Here is a 21946-nt window from a genome sequence, read left to right on the forward strand (position 1 = left end):
GAACGTGCCAAGAGTCATTCCAAAGCCATCAAACCACTACATGAGCTCACCATACATACACCCGGGGATGATTTCCCCATCACCCAAACCTAGGTAGGACTGACAATGCAACTTAACTGAGGGTCTCATCTCATTCTTAGTCCATAACCTCAGAACAGAACTCAAACCTCAACATCTGAAATTCATCATAGGACCTGAATCCCTCATCATCACACTGTATGACCTGAATCCTCATCATCACACTGTATGAACCTGAACAAGTTGAATCTAGCCAAAAATTCCAATCTAGAATACAACCGCATGCTGTTCCACACAGCTCAAATGCCCGAAGCAATTCCCTATGACCACCATAGCTGCTCAAATAACATCTTGGATGCCAGCAATATACTTCTCATTGATTATAACCTTATTCCGAACCTCCACAACATGCGGAAACTCATATCCGCCCATGAAGTCAACAAGTCAAGAAGCTCTCTGGCCCGCCAAGGGCCATTACCCAAATCTTAGTAGAAACACACTTATACTCCCAAACACTCCTCACCCTCTATACCATAGTACTAATCTCAGGTCTAAGAACCTTATCTCAGCCAATACAAGCAACCCAACTAACAACCCATCATGGAACCACACGGATTCTCACACCACACAGCTCGTACACCAGACCAACAATAACTCAATTATGTAGCACAAATAAAAAGGAAAGCAAGGTATAGGAATTTTCTAACAAGTACTACATGTGTAACAAATGTAGTTTTCATCAAATCATCCCACCGAGGGAAAACAGAACACCAAATAAACACAAGGAAATGGTATCCCGCATAACATCCGTTACGACGTGTAGCCTTCTTCCAAATACTCATCAAGCCAAAATGCTCGGGTTCACTAATCATATAAATACTGATATCAAGCATAGTAGAGTGCACAAGTATAAATATTGGAAAATGAATAGAAATAAATAAACAAACATGGAAGAAAGCAAGCACGACTAAGGTGCAATGATCAAATCAACATCACGAGGGCTATCTCGCCCACACCGCCATAAGGCCTGAACGGAATTACAACATGTGTAGGGAATAATCATACAACCTCACCGCCTAGAACAACATAAAGGTGTAGCACATAACATAGGCTAGGGGACACAAATAATATCCATTCTGCATGATAACACAACCATAATGACAATCTCACAAGAGCACACGAACTCGACCTGATACAAAATGCATATTCTCGTTGATCTTCCAAATAACCCCCACCCAAATCCGGATCCTTCCCAATTAGGTAAATATTCTTCAAAACTCCACAACAACCTATCGATAATACATACTATTAATCATCCCATTCTCAACATTTCTTCACAATCTGCAATCAGGAAATAGTCCACACATGAGGGCATCTAGCCCAAAACCTCGGGAATACCAAAGCTTCCATACCCAAACTCAATTACATAGATCAAATGACCGATATATCACTCACACCTCATCATTCTGCTGAAGCACTCATATAGAGTTTCTGGTCGCGTAACAAAATATAAACCTCGAAAACATCAAAATCCAGTTATCACCATGCTACTAGCCACGCACCCGCAAACCAAAACTCAAGGTCCTTTCCAAAAAATGCACACTCTTCACATATGATAGCCAGTAACGCCAACACCCTATTAATTTCTGATACCTATTCAGGAGAAATCCATAATGTACAACATGCTCATTATGCCTAGAGCAGCCATCCGACTCAAGTCGTTGCCCAAACCATCGAGAACTCCCCGAGATCTGCCCGCACGTAACTAAGCCATTAGGAATGCATCTCCCAACTCAACCAATTCACACAAACCGTCTAATACCAGAGTGTTGCCACAAATGCCAGTAGAGAATTCCTATTCAAAAGACTAATTACTTCTATTGCCATGATGACCCACCAGAGAACTGACCCATTTCTTCGAATAGTCCATATGCAATAATCTCAATCAATGTCCCAAATATAGATGATCTTAACATGAACCACGTAACCAAGAAGCTCATAAACCACCACATTTCCTCTGAAGCGCTCTGTCCTGCCGCAACCACGATATCCATGCTGAATAGAACTTTTATGAATCTGAAGTTGTTCCCCCCGACTCCCTTTGATACTGAAATGTAGATTCATTAATGACACAAAAACACCGTAATCCCCAACATCATTCCGTGCAAGATCTCAGACCTTAGTCATGCACAAAATCTGGGAACCTACCAATACCACATATATTCATACCTTAGGCCAACATTGATGCAAAAATCTGACTCTGCAATCTGAATGCTGTTAGTAGACTCCTCCACTTGGCACGAAGCCATAGAAAACATCATTCGATGATCCGCAAAACTAACCTTCACATCTCGAACAACACAAATCACAAGGTACTCCAATACCACCAACTATACCCAATCAACACCTACCTCGTGACCTTACCACAATCGCGGTGACTAGTTAACCAATTAAACCTTCCCATGCTCGCACTCATCAACCAGATGCCGAAAACCGTTGCGCCTCCATATGAATAATTGAATAGTCCCTCAATAGCTCAGTATCTTCAGTCTGGACAACACGTTGAGACAATGTCTGAGTACCCCTGACTCCTTCGTCGCCCGTCTGTAGCATCACGAACCACTGGCGCATAGTGGACACTGAGAGCGTAATATCATACACGAGTGGATGTAAAGGAACATAAGTTATATAGTTCGAGCTGAATCAATATCCCACGATAACGAATGAAAGAAGTGAAATTTCCTAATAGTTCTGTAGCCTCTCGAAGATAGGTACAAACGTCTCCGTATCGATCCGCAAGACTCTACTAAACCTGCTTATGACTCGTAGCACCTATGAACCTAGAGCTCTGATACCAACTTGTCACGATATAAAATCCCCCCGAAGGAGTCGTGATGGCACCTAGTCTCTAAACTAGGTGAGCCTAGCATTAACAGAAATAACATTGATATTCACTAACTTTAAATTAAATAACTCTGAACAATTATAATTCCCCAAAATCGGTGGTACAAGTCATAAGGCTTTCTAAGAGTAGTTATACAAAATAAATACATCACGGTTCCAGAACAAAAAGGAACCAATGAGAATAAGTAAAACGAAGGTGTCTCCGAGGCCTGTGAGCGCAACAACATGTTTACCTTGAGTCTCCACCGCGATGATCCGCACAGCTACTACCGATCAAATACCTGAATCTGTATACATAAAATGTACAGAAGTGTTGTATGATCACACCACAACGGTGCCTAGAAAGTATCAAGACTATCCTCGGTGGAGTAGTGACGAGGAACAGTCAAGACACCTACTGGTCTAATAAAGTGAACTTGATATAGTAATAAGCTGACAATGGTAAAGGCAACAAAATAATACTAATAATAGGGAGAAATCAAACTACAAACAACAGAGACAATAGAAGGGAACATGAATGGTAACGCAAGATAGCCAAGTAAATTAACACCAACATAGCTGAGACACAAACAAGTAAAATGTAAACAAATAAGGAAGGCGATGTTAACTCAATCAATCACATCTTTTCTGATTCACAATTCCTACCATCTTAAAACTCGATGTCTCATATCATAACCACAATTTCCAAACCTTTAACACACACAACATTTTGTGCCCACATATTTCTATCTCACTTTGCACAATATCATCTTCATGATACTCAGTACATAGGGAATATAACTAATGTAATTAAGATATTCCAAAAGTCTCATTTATATAACATAAAGTAGATTACAACTTCTAAACCAATTAGGAAATCAACAAGAAAATATGAAGTTATTTTTAGAAATCATGTGAATAAAGAAAATACTCTTTTCAAATAAAATCCAACATTGAATGAAGTATTACCTTTAATATAGGATTTAATAAATTAAAACTTAGTAAAAATTTCTTTTTAAGTAAGATTCAGTATCTTTGGGTTAAGAAAATTTAATTGAGAAACTAAGTGGGATAAAATATAACATTTATAGGAATTTAAAATTCTAAAAGGTGTATATAAACACGACGAGTTCACATTTAAAAGTTATATATAGCAGCGTAGTACTATCTCCTTTATTTTAAATCACAATATTAGTAATAACTTAATAGGACACGAGGAAATGATTCAACGTAGTAAATTTACTTTAAAAATTAATTCGCAAGAATAATAGTTTCGGGGAAGGAACTCAAGGAACAACGGCAAGTCAACATCTAAATGTCAATAACCCGATCCTCACAACTTAGTGAAACCCATAATACAAACTGTCAAGTCTTAAATAAATGAACTAGGGTCTTCTCAGAATTCAGCTATAACCAAATCCTAAATGAAATGTTCAACCACCAAATAACTTGTACAATCAAGGGGAATACATAAACACATTTATATTGATACGGCGCATCCTTATCCCACCAATCCTCCCTTATTTCTCCGTAACAATTACAATAAAACTAAATCATATATATTTTTTGTGGCATGCAACCCGATCCCACCAATGTTTCCTTATTCCTCCTTAACAAGTACAATGAGAGTAAGTAGTATTTATATATCACCATATCAGTAACAACACGAATATTCACCCTTATTACTCCTTGTTGCGGCGTGCAACCCGATCCCACCAGTCCACCCTTATTACTCCTCAACATGTATTACCCTTATTCCTCTTGTTGTGGCGTGCAACTCGATCCCACCTGTCCACCTTATTACTCCTTGTTGTGGCGTGCAACCCGATCTCACCAGACAACATTAATTCTCCCTTATTCCTCCTCAACATATCAACAACCAGACATAGTTTAAAATTAACAACAACAACAATTCAACAACCCAATCACAAGGATTTCTACCACTAAGAGTATGAGTATATGGCAACAAGAGAATTATGGAAAAACTAAGAAGCACAACAACCTTTACAAAAACAACAAGATATATAAGGCACGTGATAACTACGCCAACAACTATAACAATTTGGACACATAGCATATATGCACGCGGTCATAAAGGAATTGACAATTAAGAAATAACAAAACGATAATGAGGACAATCACTTCAATTAAAGTAAATAAGGGCCAAGTAACAAGTAAGAGTTAGAGGAAAACTAACAACATCGTATGGAGTATATAGAGATAAATCAAGCTATTAGGAAACTCAATCGTATCGAAATACTTCCCACTTAATGAACATATGGAACTAATAATCCTAAAGGCAAATTTTCCACAAATAAGTCCAAGCACACACTCGTCACCTCACGTGCACGGACTACAATTAGCATAGAAGACTCAAATCCTAAGGGGAAGTCCCCCACACAAGGTTAGGCAAGATACTTACCTCAATTCGGCCAATTCATTACTCAATTTAGCTTTTCCTTTACTAATTCATCAATGCACGGCTCAATCTAGCCAAAAATGACTTAAATACATCAAACAATGCAAGAGAAAACAATTTCAATTAACAAAGCTATAATTCTTATACAATTTGCAAAAAGTCAATAAAACTCAACTCCCCGGGCCTGCACCTTGGAACCCAAAAAATTGACAAAAACCGAATACACATTCCGATACGAGTTCACCTATACAAAAATTATCCAATTCCGATACCATTTGGTCATTCAAATCCTCATTTTACACTTTTGAAAGATTTCACAATTTTCCCAAAATTTTCCTTTAGATTCTCATGCATTTGATATTATATCTAAGATATAATCACAAAATATAATTGGAAATTAATTAGAGACACTTACCCAATGATTTGGTATGAAAATCTTCTCTCAAAATCGTCCACTCTCGGACATAGGGTTCAAAATATGAAAAATGAAGCAAAAATTCGGAATACCCAGCTTTTAGCAGGCTGCAGATGTCACATTTGCGACACTGGGTTCGCAAATGCGAACTTGCAAATGCAAAGAAAGCTTTGCAAATGCGAAGCCTGGATTTATCCTGCGAAGGTCGCATTTGCGACAAAAACTTCGCAAATGCGGCAGCCTCATTGCAAATGCGAAAAATGCCCAGCCGCCAGGCGTCACAAATGCGATGGTTCTTTGCAATTGTGATGGCCGCATTTGTGACCAAAACATCGCAAATGCGAAGAAACCAGACCAGAAAATTCTAAATTCATGAGATCTATTTCGAAACCACTCCGAAACTCACCCGAGCCCTCGAGGCTCCAAACCAAGCGCCCACACAAGTCTGAATACAAAACACAAACTTGCTTGCGTGATCAGAACATAAAAAAAACCTCTAGAACCACGAATCAAATGCCAAAACGCATGAAAATCACTATGAACTTCAAGAACTTCTAGAATTGCAACCAAGCGTCTGAACCATATCAAATCAACTCCAAACGACACCAAATTTTGTAGGCTAGTTTCAAATGACATAACAGAGCTGTTCCAACTTTCAGAATCGCGTTCGACCTTGATTACACAAAAGTCAACTATGGGTCAAACGTCTCCTTTTCCAAATTTCAACTTTTCCAACTTTCGCCGAAATGCCTCAAATTACCCTACGAGCCTCCAAATCCAAATCCGAATGCACGCCTCAGTCTAAAATCACCATGCGAATATACTGATATCATCCAAAACTCATTTCGGAGCCGTTTACTCAAAAGTCAAATTCCGATCAAATCCTCACCGCTTAAGCTTCCAAAACTAAATTCCTTCTTCCAATTCGACTGCGATTCATCCGGAAATAGAATCAAACCATGCACGCAAGTCGATGCACATAATGTGAAGCTGCTCGTGACTTTAAACTGCCGAACCAGATGCAATTGCTCAAAACGATCAGTTGAGTCGTTACATTTAACTCTCTAGATTTTCCCAAGTTTAAGCGAGCATAAAGTTCAATGAAGTATGTAACTGTACATGGTAGAGGATAAAATATGTGAATGCTATTTTTTGTTGTTGATAATTTAGGTGCATTGTGTTGAGTGTTAACAGCTTAACAACATCTAATGTTGATTAAAGCAAATAATATGAAGTAAAAATTAGACTATTTGTTAAGAAAAAATAACTTGTGCGATCTAAGTAATTTTCAGTAATATGGAGTAAAACATTTTCTTTAGAGAAAACATTGATTATAATTTAAGGTAACTAGACAGTAGAAATCATTTCATCAGCTAAAACGTTCCCTTTTTTTTCAAAAATATTTGACGATGTACTTAAAATGAAACAAGCAATTTCTTGAATTTATATGGTCAATTTCTTGACTACTCTTCTTGTACGTAGTCTAATATTTTCCATCAAGTCTTAATGTACATGTTATTATTTGATCACATTCAGATTAAATTCTCTAGAGGTAAATTCAGATGGAGAAATAGTGGACAAAACGGTCATTGTGAATAAACAAAAGCTACAGTCGATGGTTGATATCTATGAGGCAACAAAGCCACTGATGAATATATAGAAGCTATAATTAGAAATAGTATATATGATTAGTTTGGAAACCTAAACTCCTTTAATTGTCATGTACAACTTTGCCCTAATTATCTAGGTGTGTCAATGCTAGTGATTTTGAAGGTAAATGTGAAGATATTACAGTTGTGGATTGAACCTCATAAGCTTTTGGAATTTCAAATTTCTTCCAGAATTGCATGCAGTTGTGTGGTTCTTAGCTCACAATTAGTGAACATTTGACAAATTTTGAGGGGGTTTGCAAAAATCATTTTGAAATTTAAATCTTTCATTGTTCGGGAAATTTATTAAGGGAAATTGTTTGCTTTATGCAAGTACAGATTATATTCTTCGAAAAAGATTCTGAAAATCCTTAGGGAAAAACCATAATATGCCATTGAGAATTCCTGTACTCAAAAGTGAATTGTGCAATATAAATAATTGTTCTTCTTTGTCTCATTGTTTATCTTGTAATCGTATGATTCCGAGCCCCTAAAGCTAGCTCCTAGTCTTTCACCTTCTCTCGTTTATGATAGGATCCTTCTTGCTCCTTTCACACAATACTCTGCCCAAGTTTAGCTAGAAGATTAAGTGAGCTTAATTTCTATCCTTAAACTGTATTGTGAGTAGTTATGATGAGGCGTAGTTAGTACTCCTCTGTTCCAGTTTATGTGAACCTATTTCCTTTTTGGTCCGTTCCAAAAAGAATGACCCTTTTCTAAATTTGGAAATAATTCAGCTTAAACTTACAATTCTACCCTTAATGAGAAGCTTTTATAACTGCACAAATACCCTGAACCCCTTTTTGACTTGTTTAGGACCACAAGTTTCAAAAGTCTTCATTTTTTCTTAAATTCCATGCCCGGTCAAACAGGTTCACATAAATTGGAACGGAGGGAGTGCTTAGTAGGTTAGATGATAAGTAAAGTAGAGAGTAGACAGAGGTGGAATGTTATCCTATTTATAGGTAGCATGTTTTTGTTTCCTTTTTTAGCCGTACATATTACTTGGTTAATAAAATTCTTTATTTACCAAAAAAAAATTACATATAGTTTCAATAAGTAAAATTTGTATTACATGCGTTGAGTATATGTTTATAAATTTCTCATCATTTTTATTCTCAATTGGTTAAATAGAGAAAAATATCACATGTTTAAAGAGTAAAAAAGAGAGATAAATGTTGATAATATATAGGGTAAAATATGCATTTTAAAAAATCAATTGAGAAATAAGGGGAAGAATGATTATTGTTTAAAGTTGAAGGGGGGATTTAAATTTTAAAGCAAAGTTGGAAGGTGTAAATAATTTTCACCCACATTTTATTAAATCCACTTTTGTTTCCATAAGTACTCCGAGCATTGTATTGCAAAAAATAGTACATTATTTACTCTTAAAATGGATAATAATTAAATTAATACGCGGTCTAAAGGATACATTGTTTAATTTAACACAAATGACCAAAGAATAGTAAGCAATTAAATTAAAAGTAGACAAAACGATCAAACCAAGTGTGGCGAAGTAATTAAGCCAGACATTAGACTTGAATGTTAAAGATCAGTTTCAGTCGAACCCTTGGAATAGAGCTCGATTGCAACTAAGTAGATGAACAACTAAAGAACACTTGAACAATTGTTAAAAGCCAAAAACAAACTTTATTGCTTTGATATGCGTGCCAATAAGAATCTCCAAAAAATAAAAGGATTCTCCTTTTTATATAGTAGGGAAGTTTTACCCTAATACAAGTCTAAATAAGGTAAAAATACTCTCTTTCCTTTTCCCTCACGAAAACACGATCAATAGCCAATATCGGGCGTCATTCCCGCAGTAATATCTAGTTGATGGCGGATATTCTGGCTCTTTCTTTGTCTTCTTTAACTGTCTTTTCTTTAACCCTCGATTCTTCATATCGCTTGAGCTGGAATCTCCCCGGATTCAGCCATGCTCGATTCCTAACACATCATTCATCTGCTCCTGGTTCTGATCTGCGGGCACCCTCGGTCTTACTCGAGCTAGTAATGAGTAACATTGTTCCTTTCTTCTTGATGGAAAATCGGGGGTAACTATATCCCCTATTTTACCCGTGCACATACATATTTCTGAATTTCTTAGGATTGCATGTTTTAATTGATGGCTAACACTTCAAAATCGGTACCCCAAGACATTGCACCGATGACTTCTTCCTCGGCCACTAGCGCCGAGGCAGTGCTTCCGATAGTAGCCTTGGGACCTCCCCTTATAGATTTCATCCTCGGAGGCTGCTCCATAGATAAAGATTTCAAGGTCGAGAAAGCCTTTGCAAAAGGAGACCGAGGTAAGGAAGCGTAGAGGTACGTCTGCTCCATCACCGGGGAAATGCCTAAAGTAGTCCGAGACCACTGCAAATGGGAAGGCAAGGACATAGTCGTTCTCAGTCCTGACGAGGACATCACAACACATATGGAAGGATAATTAAGTGTTTACACATATCCTTTCACATTTGGTATGGTTGATATAGTGATACTCAAATTCTGTAAGAGGTACAAAATCCACCTCAGGCAAGTTCACCCGTTGTTTTGGAGGATCATGACCCTTCTCTGTCATTTTACGAACAACACAGAGGAGCCTCGGTTTATAGCCAATCACCTGCTTCGAGTTTACAGCCCCTGAATCTTCCGAGGGGGGTTAATCAAACTTGCCCGTCGGGCAAAGAAAGCTCCTTTCTCCTATAAAAACGAAGACAGGGACCGAGGTTGGCAGGGTAGGTTCGTTTAGATAAAGACTGAGGACCTCATTCCTTCTGAATTCATGTCATTCCCCGAGAAGCGGAACCTAAATCGTAAATTTACTTCCTTTTAAGGTGTCAAAGTCCCTTCTTGAACCTACTTCTCATTTTCATGAAATATTTTATTTGATATACAGTTGTCTACCGAGTCCCCAACGTGGTCTGCATTTCATGGAGTGTATCAAGGGCATATGCAAGCAACTCACCTATCCTGAGCGTGATTGGTGTAAGCTCTCCAAGGGAAAATGGGAGGCTCGTTCTTAAACAATGCAAGTAATAGCTCAAAATATGATACTCCTCTCATTCACAATTTTTGAAAAAATAAGTATGCCTCTTTCAGGTACAATAGTAAAACCCAAATCTTTCACCGAAATCACCAAAAATATGAGTAAATTTGATAATTGTGATTTTTCCCAAAAACTTTCTTCCACAATAAGAAATTGCATTATCGGATGGCATGAGAAAAATACATCTCTATGCCTACATGTCAATGTGCAAGCCAATGCACTGCAACATAGTGATATAATCATATCCATGCTCCTTGAGTATCAATTCACTCAGTCCTCCCATTCACTCAATCCTCACAATCACTCATGCCTCATAGCCATTCAGTCCTCACAGTCACTCATGCCTCACAATCACTCAATTCTCCCAAATCACTCAGCACCCGCACTTGACACTCAATAGGTAGCTGCGCTCACTGTGAGTGTGCAGGCTCCGGAGGGGCGGATCCTGCCCAAGCGCTATAATAAGCCAATCATGGCATGAATCAATAAATCATGTTGCGGTGTGCAGCCCGATCCCATAAATATCCTCACAATTAGGCCCTCAGCCTCACTTAGTCATCAATCTCTCCCATCTCTCGGACTAAAAAATGTCATGCAAATCAGCCCAAAAATGATGATATAATGTGTCAATGAATAGCAACAGAGATTGAGATATGATATGAAGTAAATGAATATGACTAAGTATATAATTGCAAATTAAGAAAATAATTCAACAACAACATGACCTATGTGGGTCCCAATAATACCGACATATAGCCTCAACATGATTTTAACACGATTCTCATCTACACAGCTCTATGAAATCAATTAAGTCACAATTTCTACGGTGCACGCCCACATGCTTGTCACCTAGCATGTGAGTCACCTCCAAATCAATTACATAACACGTATAATGCGGGGTTGATAGACTGAGCACAAAGTTTAAAAGTGTTACTTACCTCGAACAAGCTGAATCCAAATGCCGAGTAAGCTAAACAATACTCCGAAAATTCCATTCCGCACGTATCAACTTCCGAACGCCTTCCTATCTCCTCAATTCAAAGACAAACGATCCGAAACTAGTCAAACAACGTGCAAATTAATCAAAATATACACCAATGCTTACAATTTAACAATTTATAAAAATTTCCAACTCCGCTCGAAAAGTCAACCAAAAGTTAATAATGGGGTCCACATCTTGTAATCTGACTAGGTTTACGAAATCCGAATACTCATTCAACCATACCAAAATTATCAAATTCCGATCAAAACTCGACATCCAAATCCTCAATTTAAAGTCTAGAAAAGTTCTACTATTTTCAATCCAAAACACCAATTTAATGATAAAAACAACAATATATTCATGCAATTTAACCAAAACCAAGTTGACAACATTTACCCCAATCCATATGGTGAAAATCGCCTAAAACATCGCTTCAATCCAAGCTCCACAGCTCCAAATATGTTAAAAATGGCCAAAACCCCCGTTTTTATAACCTTTCTAGGAAAGTCGCATTTGACACCTGAGACTTATAAATCACATTTGATACTTGCGATTTACCTTTGCTCTAAAAAAATAGTAGTCTTTTCCGACACAGAAATGACAATAACTCTCTCATACAACCTCGGAATGCGCCGATTCTTGTTGCTATGGTTCTGTAATTACGATACAAATATGATGGTTCAACCGAATCACAAATCAAAGGTCATTTTCACAATGTGGTTCCCTTTATTCCAAAAGAAATGACGCTGAAACATCAAATAAGTTCCGATTAACCTCAAATTTTGCACACAAGCCATAAATGATATAACGAATCTATTCAACACTTCAAATAGCTGAATAAAAGTGCAATCTCTCAAAACAATTGGTCAGGTCATTACACGATCTATGACGACCAACAATTGGTGGCCCTGGAGGGGGACACTCGCTCGACTGAATCCTTCTTAGCTCGAGAGCTCGAAGAAGAACACGTGGCTACTACTTCGCAAGAAGACCCTTCAATCCTATGAACAACTACTTTTGAAGGTGATGCCATCATCCACATTCAAAAATCACCACCCCAGTTGGAGGCCACTTTAAATGAAGCTCGATCCGTCGAAGAGAAGTAGACTGAAGCATCCTTGGCTGTGGAGGATGCCTTTAACTCATTTTTCGAGGGCGTGGATGTCAGCGTGCTAGAATATTACTTTGGGTTTAGCCACCTAGAAATCTCGAAAAGGGTCGTGTAACTGGGAGCAAGTGGGCCGAGTTCGAGCTCGAAGATTGAGAAGCAATTTTCGGCCCCGAGTGTGAACCCTGAGCGAACGAAGACAATCATGTTTACGTTGATGGTGGATACTAGCATGTTGTCTGGGCCATTCGGAGTGGCCAACTATCTTCGCTCTTTGGTAACTAAAGAAGACCAAGTGAAGATGAATGAGGTATATAGGCCAAGTCTTTTTAACGAGGATTAGCAGGTGTTAAATCGGGTATAGCCATTTCCCTATTTATTTCAGCGAGTTCCGGCCATTTTTACTGTTTCTAACAATTTTATTTCTCTCTGTCTTAGACATTGGTGCTTCATTATGAAATCTTCCACCGATCCAGGATAGAGGTGATCTACCTCGAGTTCTAGCTTAAGGAACATGTCCGCCAAACAAAGATGTACAAAGTTCTCTATGAGAAGAAGGATGAAGTCCTTAGGGACATGAACGAGCTCCATGATCTTCGAGCCGAGCTGGAGAAGGCCCAGAAGGAGCCTCGAAAGCAAAGCAGGACCATGCTTTCCTGGCTGATAAGGTAAGAGTGCTCGAGATTGATAATGAGAGGCTAAATGCCAATGCTAACGCTCGCAACCTCATAGGTCCAAGAAAAGATAACTTTGATCGACTAACTCAGGACCGAGATGGATGCAGTCAAGGCTTTAGCCAATGGCAAAATGGACCGCCTAGCATCGGAACAGGATGCCACCGAAGAGGAGTTGGCATCGACCAAAGTGCAACTCTGAGTGATGAAGGAAAAGGCCGACAAATAGGCTTGGCCTAATGAAAAACTCCGGGAACAATTTGCCTTAGCATCACAGAGCATGATGCCCTCAGCCAAGAGTATGCTACAATTGGAGGTGGCTTCGAACGAGATCTCGAAAGCCCAAGACATGCTGGCCTAGTATAAGGCTGATATCGAGATAGCCAAAGCCCGGTTCATAATGAAGGCTGAGTATGTGAAGTAGCTATCTCAGAGGGAGGCTTTCGAGGAGATCCAAGCTAGGGGGATTGACGTAGCGGCCAATAGGGGGTCAACTTAGTGGCCAGGATCAAAGAGGCCAAGAGGCTTGAAGACGAGGCCAAAGCGAGTTACCAGCCCGAAAGTTTGGATAACGAGATGGGCTCAGATGAAGACTGGGAAAGAAGCTTATATTATTTTCTTGTATTTGTAAGCTTTGTACTTTGGGGTAGTTTTTCCGTGCCTCTTTAAATACCTTTTGGTGAATATATATATATATATATATATGAAACTGGCCTTCAACTACATATTGTGTCCTTTAACTTTTTTGTATTTGCTTATGTTTAGGACTTAGGATATATAATATGTATCTCGGTCTTAATACATCATGAATGCCTTAGCATAAATTTTGACATTGCTCAAATTGCTCAACTTCCAAAGTTTGGATAGGGCCTGGGTCTAGTAACGACTCCCAATTGTTTTGACATCGGAGGATCTGATAACAATAAAATGAAGTCTTCAGTAAAATATTCGAATGGTTTATCCGGACAAAGTTAATCTATGCCGAAGGTGGTTCAAAAAAATTTATCTAATCAGATCGGACATAATATTTATAGACTTAAAATGTGTAAGGACCTTACTTTTTACATTTACAAATTCAAATGTTTCTGAGTCGTATATACATCAGGATCGAAGCTCCAATGGCTTCGTATCTTAAGTTAGTCGTGGCCTTTCATATTTAGGCCCTGCCTTGTAGGCTCGGTTTTCTCGGGGTTTAGTAGCCTGATTTACCCGATCTTACTATTGAGCATCGATCTCCGATTCAGGGTGACCCATAGGCTTAGGGTTCTTTAGATGATTGGGCACAATATCGTGGACTTCTTATTGCCTATGATTTCATGCCTCCGGTTAATGATAGCCTGAAGTCTTAGAAAGTTTTGAACTCAATACTTATTCTAAGTGACATAAAGGTAACATTGCTCGTGTAAGTGTGAATCAATGAAGTATAGAAGGTGAATTTTCTCACTTTATTACTTCAAATATTGTGCAAATAATCAAAGATACAAAAACTATCCGCCATGGTGAGAATGAACTATCAAGGAACGATGCATTTGATTGTTTGGCCCTTAAATGGATTCTATTATTCAAGCCTTGGATTTTGATGTCGAGTAAAATTGTCTTTGAATTTTCCGAACTTAGATCTTCAAATCTCGATTCAGGGTGTGATAGTCCCCTAGTACTTGAGGCTAAATTTTGAGGGATCGAGTACTATTGATTCGATGCGGGTAGTCCCTAGTCTCCGTGTTATGTACTGGTCTTCAAAAATAGAGTATCACACTTATGGTTGTCTCGTTAAAAACCTTTCTATAAAACCCACTTCGAGAAAAATCGGTCAAAGGAAAAAAGAGTGCAACACATGCTTTCAGACCTAACTCTCGGATTTGACTTCGATAGAGTACCTGCACGGGTTAGTTCGAAGGATAATAAACCTCAAGTTGGTTTACATTCCATTTGTTTTGCAGTTCTATTCCATTTTCAAACTCAAGTTGGTATGAGCCTTTTTCGATTATACTGGTGACTCTGTATGGTCCTTCCCAATTCGGGCCTAGTTTTTCGTCTTTCGGGTTCTTGGTATGTAATTGTTGATACCCAATTAATTGTTGATACCCAATTTTTCTCTGTATATTTTTATATGCAAATTACCTTTCAAATAGTATATGTATGCATATATAAGTATGTCCAAGGGTTTTCTTATTTTTCATTAATTTTTAAAGATTTTTAGATCAATTTATTGCCCCATTTTATTAAGAAAAACCCAATAATTATTCCCAAAATTATCATTTTGCCAATTCATTTATTGTATCCTCATATTTATACTAAAATATAGCTAACATAATTTTTTCATATTTTTACAAATTCATTTAGCATTTTTAAGCTAAATTACATATAATTACAATATTAGCCTCTTTTAAGATTTAATTGTAATTATATTTATAAAATTGGCTCCAGAATTTTCTATTTGATAATTATATATTATCAATCATTTTAGTACCTTTAATTTATTTTCAGAAATTATTTTACTATTTTTTATAAAATTAAACAAGGGAAAAGTGGCTATTTAAATGTTAGCCCATTGCATTTCAATTTTAGCCAGATTTGGCACCCCAATTTGAACCCAATTTCAAAGACAATTACCCAGCTCAAACCCTGAATCTACCCGACGCACAACCCATTCAAATAACCCGCCCAGACCCCTTTTTGGTTCCAGCCGTTGATTACTTAGATCAACGGCCCATGTTTAACCTTTCCTTTTTTAATTCCCCAATACCCCCAAACCCTAATCACTTCTCACCTTTAGCCGCCTCTGGATTCCCCTCTCCCAATTCTCTCTCAGAAACTCTAGTTGCCTCCCTCCGCTTCCACCCTAAAACCACCGGAATCCATGGCTTCCGAGGCCATAGAAGTCTTATACTGGCCTCCTATAACTCCTACACATTTGGTTACTGAAGTTTCAAGGCCTGACCACGAAGAAGCTTGGCCCAAAACTTGTTTGATTGAAGTTCCATGGCCACCTCCGGTCTTGCTCCGGCAAGCCATGGCTATTCGAGCCTGATCTCAACTTCTCCTGCTCAGATCAATGACTCTCCAAGCCTTTCTCAGCATCTGGTTTCTTCTGAAACCCTAACTTTTAAGGTTCTTCTAATTTCTTTGGATCTGTTCTAGATCCGTATTTTCCCTAAACTTTTAAACGGTTTCTCGAGATTTTTTTCAGCAAACTATGCTTTCAAAACCTTTATTTTTCCGATTTAGGGTTTTTGTTAAGTTATTTAGATGCTTCTCTGATTTTCTTTTTCTCTTATGTGTTTCTTCTACTATGTTTCTTATTAGTTTCTTCTACTGTAATTTTTATGTGTCTCTTCTACTATGTTCTTATGAGTTCTTTTACTGTGTTTCGCATATTGTTCTTTTACTATATTTCTCATGAGTTTCTTCTACTGAAAGATGCATGTTAAAGGTCTCAGTTCCTTTCGGAAATCTCTGAACTTGTTTCGTTAGTATCTTTTCCTTGATTACTTGTCCTTTCATTTCTACACTCGATTGATGGCATGAACCCTAGAATTTGGGGATTCAATCGAGTTTTGAGACCATTGGCTATGTGATTTGTTTGTTCGTCATCTCTGAACTTGTTTGATTTCAAAAGAAAAAAAGCCCTAACTTTTTTGAACCTATTTCGAGTCTCTGAAGTTATCTCATCTACTACTCGATTAGGCTTCCAAAGCTTTGTTTCGACCTTTGTTTCTTTATATGGTTCTGATTCCCTGTTAAGCTCTTCTAAGTCTTTCTACTAGACCCTTTGTATGCTATTTGATACTCTCTATCTTCTACATTGCTGAATTACTGAGACTGACCTATGTGACTACCATGTTCCTATAGTCTACTACTTACTGATTTTGCAATTGCATGACGTTATTCTTTATCCTAAATTAGCCTCGCATACTTGTGTGCTCTTTATATGTGCTGAATTTCCCTCTAAAACGGCTTTCATTTTTTGATTAATTTCAGACTTCCTTTGTGTAAGCCTGATTGATTTCTTTCCTTGTTTGCTGATTTCCCTGTTACTTGGTCGAAAACTTTCCTTAGCCTTTCTGACTTGGTTTATTCATGGACCAGTAATTACAAATCTCTAACTCTTTGATTTACTATGTACTAATTGATTTTTACCTTATTTATTTAATCGTGTATTTCAAAATTCTTCCCTTAAGTAAACTCCTATATATCTACCCCTAATTGCCTACTTTGCACAAGTTGCTTACTTGATCCCTTTCCTTAAATAATTTTGTTCATTACCGTTTAAGTTTGAACTCCTTAATTAAAGGAAGTCTCGAACTAGTTGATTTTAATTGATACCCAGTTCCTTAGTTATTTTCTTACCTTCTTTCCGTCTGTTTTCACACTATAAATACCTGCTCTTCATTGACAAAAACACCAACCCTCATAGTCTTTTTGAACTTATACCCATACTAAAACGTATTTTCTCTTGTTACTTGTACTGTGGCCTATTTGCAAGTCTACCTACCTGTTTTTCTCTATTTGCTTCTTTAAAAACTGGTATGTCCTAATTCAAGGTTTTCAGCACCATAACAATGTGTTTGTTTAATATTTTTTCCTTTTGTCTGCCTACTGCTTGTGTTTTTTAGTTCAATACTTATTTAGCATTCTCCTTCTGCCTGTTCTGCCTCTATTGTGTATTCTAAGTGTGTTTGACAATGATAGTTGTTTGAGGAATGACAACATTAAAGTATTGCTGTCTATGACTCAAATTTGATCCCCTGGGAACATAACCTCATGCTACCATTGTATGTTGTATATTCTGTTGGTTTTGTTAGCATAACAACATTCCCTATTGCTGCGTATGCCCAGAATCAACTAATGCCCAGGCGCAAGGTCTCTCTGCAATCAGTATCCAACCCCCGAATCCCTATACTGTGAAGTTATTATTTCTGTAGAATCCCTTTCCCTTTTCCTTTACTCCCCTAGTTCTTCAAGTTCTGTTTTCTGCACTTGCACTCTCTCTTAGCCTTTAAGTTTTGCCCCCTCTTGTGAGTCTTGCCTTGGGACCCATTGAGCTCCCTCTGAACTTGGACACTTGAGGGCGGACCCTTCCACACTGCACTTATCCCTATTCTAATAATACATTTGGGTGTGAGCATTGCCCGGAGTCCCATTGAGGATCTTAGGGAACTTTGACACACTCAAATGGGAGAAAGGCTTTAGATCATGATCTCTTGGAGTTGGTTTACCTCATAACTCAGTGAGGAAGTCAGAATCAGGCTTCCTCTAGTTGTACTTTTATTTATATTTTTCTGATGTATTCTTATTTTATTCCGAGCTGTAATAATTTGTAATAAACTCTTAACGTATGGTTAGTGAAAAGGGTGGGTAACTATGTATGCAAAGGGTAGATACCATATGTATTTTGAATTCTGCATATTCAAATGCATATAGAAATCATGCCTATAGGTCATTTTGAATTCTGCATATCCTAATTCTCACATAGATACCATGTCTATAGGTATTTTGAATTCTGCATACTCAAATGCATATAGACATCAGGACTATAGGTCGTTCTGAATATCCAATTCTCATATAGAAATCATGTGTATAGGTATTTTGAATTCTGCATATTCAAATACATTGAGAAGTCATGCCTATAGTATTGCTCAATTCAGCATATTCAATTACACCTAGATTGCGTATAGGCCTTAAGCAAATTTCTGCAAACTAGATACCATGTTTGTAGGATTAAAACCAGTCTTATGCATTTAGATACTATGCCAATAAGGTTTTCTGCATTTTTACACCATGTTTACAAGGTTCAAAATCAACAACGTGTAGAAAGCATGCCTATAGGATCCTTGTCCAATGCTTAGGCAAGCCTTAGGGTAAAATTATAAGCTGAATCTATTTCTATTAATTATTACAACCAGCAGGCAGGTCTGATTCGGACTTCTTATCTGAGTTATGTAATAAACTAAAACTGCCTCAGTAACCGTCCTTCTTCATCTATAATAATCAGACCTAAATAGTATGTGAAAGTCATGCTAATTACGTGCTTCTTTGTTTAAGGAGATATATTTGAGCCTATATTTGTTATATGCTTTCCCCCAATTTGCAATATGTGTTTTTGTATGTCGCCTTATAGTTTTACCTGTGAAACTACAAATAAGCCTAATATCCATCCCCTTTAGGATTAGTAGTCCTAAATGCCTCCGGGACTGATAGGACTGGGATGGGTAATAGCATGAAATAGTAATCGAGACCAATCCGCGCTTTAAATACCTTGATAGGGTGGGAAGGGTAGATATGAATATGATGATCACGCGATAATGTCACGTGTAGCCCCTCATTGAGGAGTGATTACCAGACATTATGTGGGGTGATCCATATTGTTAATAAACCTAGGACCCCCTTTCCCTTATTTCTTAATTTCTTTTATCATTTCAACTCCTTCTTTTAACAAATCAGCTTTCTTTTCTAATTGCTCTTTTAAACTTTGTCTATTTTCAAACCTTTATATGTGAAATCCCCTCCTATTTAAGCTTTATTTGTCTATATGTTAATTGTACCCTAAACTCACAATAATTGTCTGGACAGGAACCACACTAGTGGATTCTGAGGGGTGCCTAACACCTTCCCCTTGAAATAATTACAAGCCCTTATCCAATCTCTGGTTACTCAAATCAAACCCTCTTGGTGTCCTAATGCACTCTAATCATTAGGTGGCGACTCTTCAAATCAAACCCAATTCCCAAAAAGAATGAGTTGTCCCTCCAAATGTCATAAACCCGATTCCGCGAGGAAAAAGGGGGTGCGACAGCGTGGTGACTCTGCTGGGGACTTTTAGGCTTTTACCATTTCAGACTATTATTGTGAATTTATGCTTCTTTATGTGCAATTATCTGTTTATTTTTTTCAAGCATTCAATTTTCTTTTCGATTGCAAAATTGACTTGTCTTTTGTTTCTTTCCTGTATTACTTTCCCTTACTGCTTTCCCTTACTACTGCTTTAAATATGAAGAACTGTTGTATTCACTGCTTTCATAATGTGCAAATACGTGACAACTTGCTTTAATTATTGCATAATCATGCTCAACATCATATTCCACTCGTGCCAAACAAAATACCATAGCAACGCTTATAATGAGTGGTTGCGCTCTTAAGATATTATCACTCCCTAAATTCGGAAAAGGCGTATTTGCGGTAAAACCAGTCGATCAATGGTGTAGACGACGGTTCCGTGCCTTTTCCCCTTGAGTTGTCTGCTCAAGGGTACTAGTCTAAAACCTCATAGAAACCTTACTCTGTTTAACTGTGCATGCATCATGGTCAAACCTAGCCAAGTCAGTTATGTTGTCCGCATATTGACTCTTTAAGATAGCCTTGTCCAAAGTCCACTGGGTTTCCCCAAAACCCAAACAGTCACTACCACGTTCTGTGCATTAATTTGGAGAACTAAATGTTTTTATGCCAATTGTTGTTATTAATTAGTCGAGTCCGGTGGGTGTAAGAGTCTAACCCTTTTATTTTGTAGAAAATGAGGCACGAGGTCCCTAGTTTCGGTATGGTCAACACGCCCCCACTATTTCTAGACTGGTGGAGGAGTCTTCCATCAGATGACCAAATCAATGAGTGGAAAGAGAGGGCCACCAGAGCTAGCGAAAAGTTGGAATATCTGGAATACATTCTGCTGGAATTAGAAGGAAAAGTGAGGAAGAGAGTCACCGACTGCTAGAACGCTGAGGGAAACGAATGAGAGAACCTGGCAAAGGCATTTTTACTAGTAAACCTACGCGAACTGGAGGATTTAATCAACGAGAGCATTCAACGTGAGGAAGGTCCTTCTGGGACCAAATAGATAGGAGTTTTATTTTGCTTTATGAAATGTAATAAGGCCAACGACCACTAGTGATATCTTATTTCCTGTTATTTAGTGTTGATTTGGGATTCGTCTACTTTTTATCAATAAAATGAGGCATTTAGCATTCTAAGTTCTCCAAATCAACTTGTCGTTAGGCCTACCTCGGGAACAAAGAGGTTTCCAAATAGGACATGATTTACATTCTTGCACTATGTGTTTAAATATCGCAACATTTTCTTATAATCCTCACTAACTAGTTACCTTTTTGTTTTTACTTTTTGTTTATTTATTTACCTTACCCAAAGGTAAGTTCGTGTACTCTGGCAAGATGAGATCCAGGGGCCTTCCACCCACTCCTCATCTTAGTCCTGTCAGAAACAAGAACAAAGGGAAGATGAAAGATCTGAACAACACCAGAAAGGAGAACTCAACTGAACGGGTAGAGGTCACTCATGCCCATGGTACTCAGGTTTCCAAAGAAAATGCATCACAACTGGAATAAAAGCTACTGAAGTTCCAAGAGGAACTTGATCAAGTTCGGAATCTGGCAAATCTATCATTTTCCCTCACCACTACCAGATGTCAACTTCCCAAATGCTCAAAATCCCACACTTCCACAAAATATCCCAAAGCAACAAAACCATCCTACTCCTCACCACCACTGCAACACCTGCCATACTTCAAACAACGCTCCACTGCTCATCCCAGAACCCTTGAACTCCACAAATGACCACTTCCACACCCATCATAACACCCCATCTATGTGGAGACTATGCCATACTCCACCCAACCCGTCTCAAACACACCCGAGTCTGATGATAAAGACTCGCTTATCAGGAACCTGGCAGAAGAACTTAAGAAATTGACTAGCCGAATTCAAGGCGTTGAAGGAAGTAAGGGAATTGAAGGGCTGAA

Source organism: Nicotiana tabacum, chromosome 7 (assembly GCF_000715075.1).
Source record: "Nicotiana tabacum cultivar K326 chromosome 7, ASM71507v2, whole genome shotgun sequence".
Classification (NCBI taxonomy): domain Eukaryota; kingdom Viridiplantae; phylum Streptophyta; class Magnoliopsida; order Solanales; family Solanaceae; genus Nicotiana; species Nicotiana tabacum.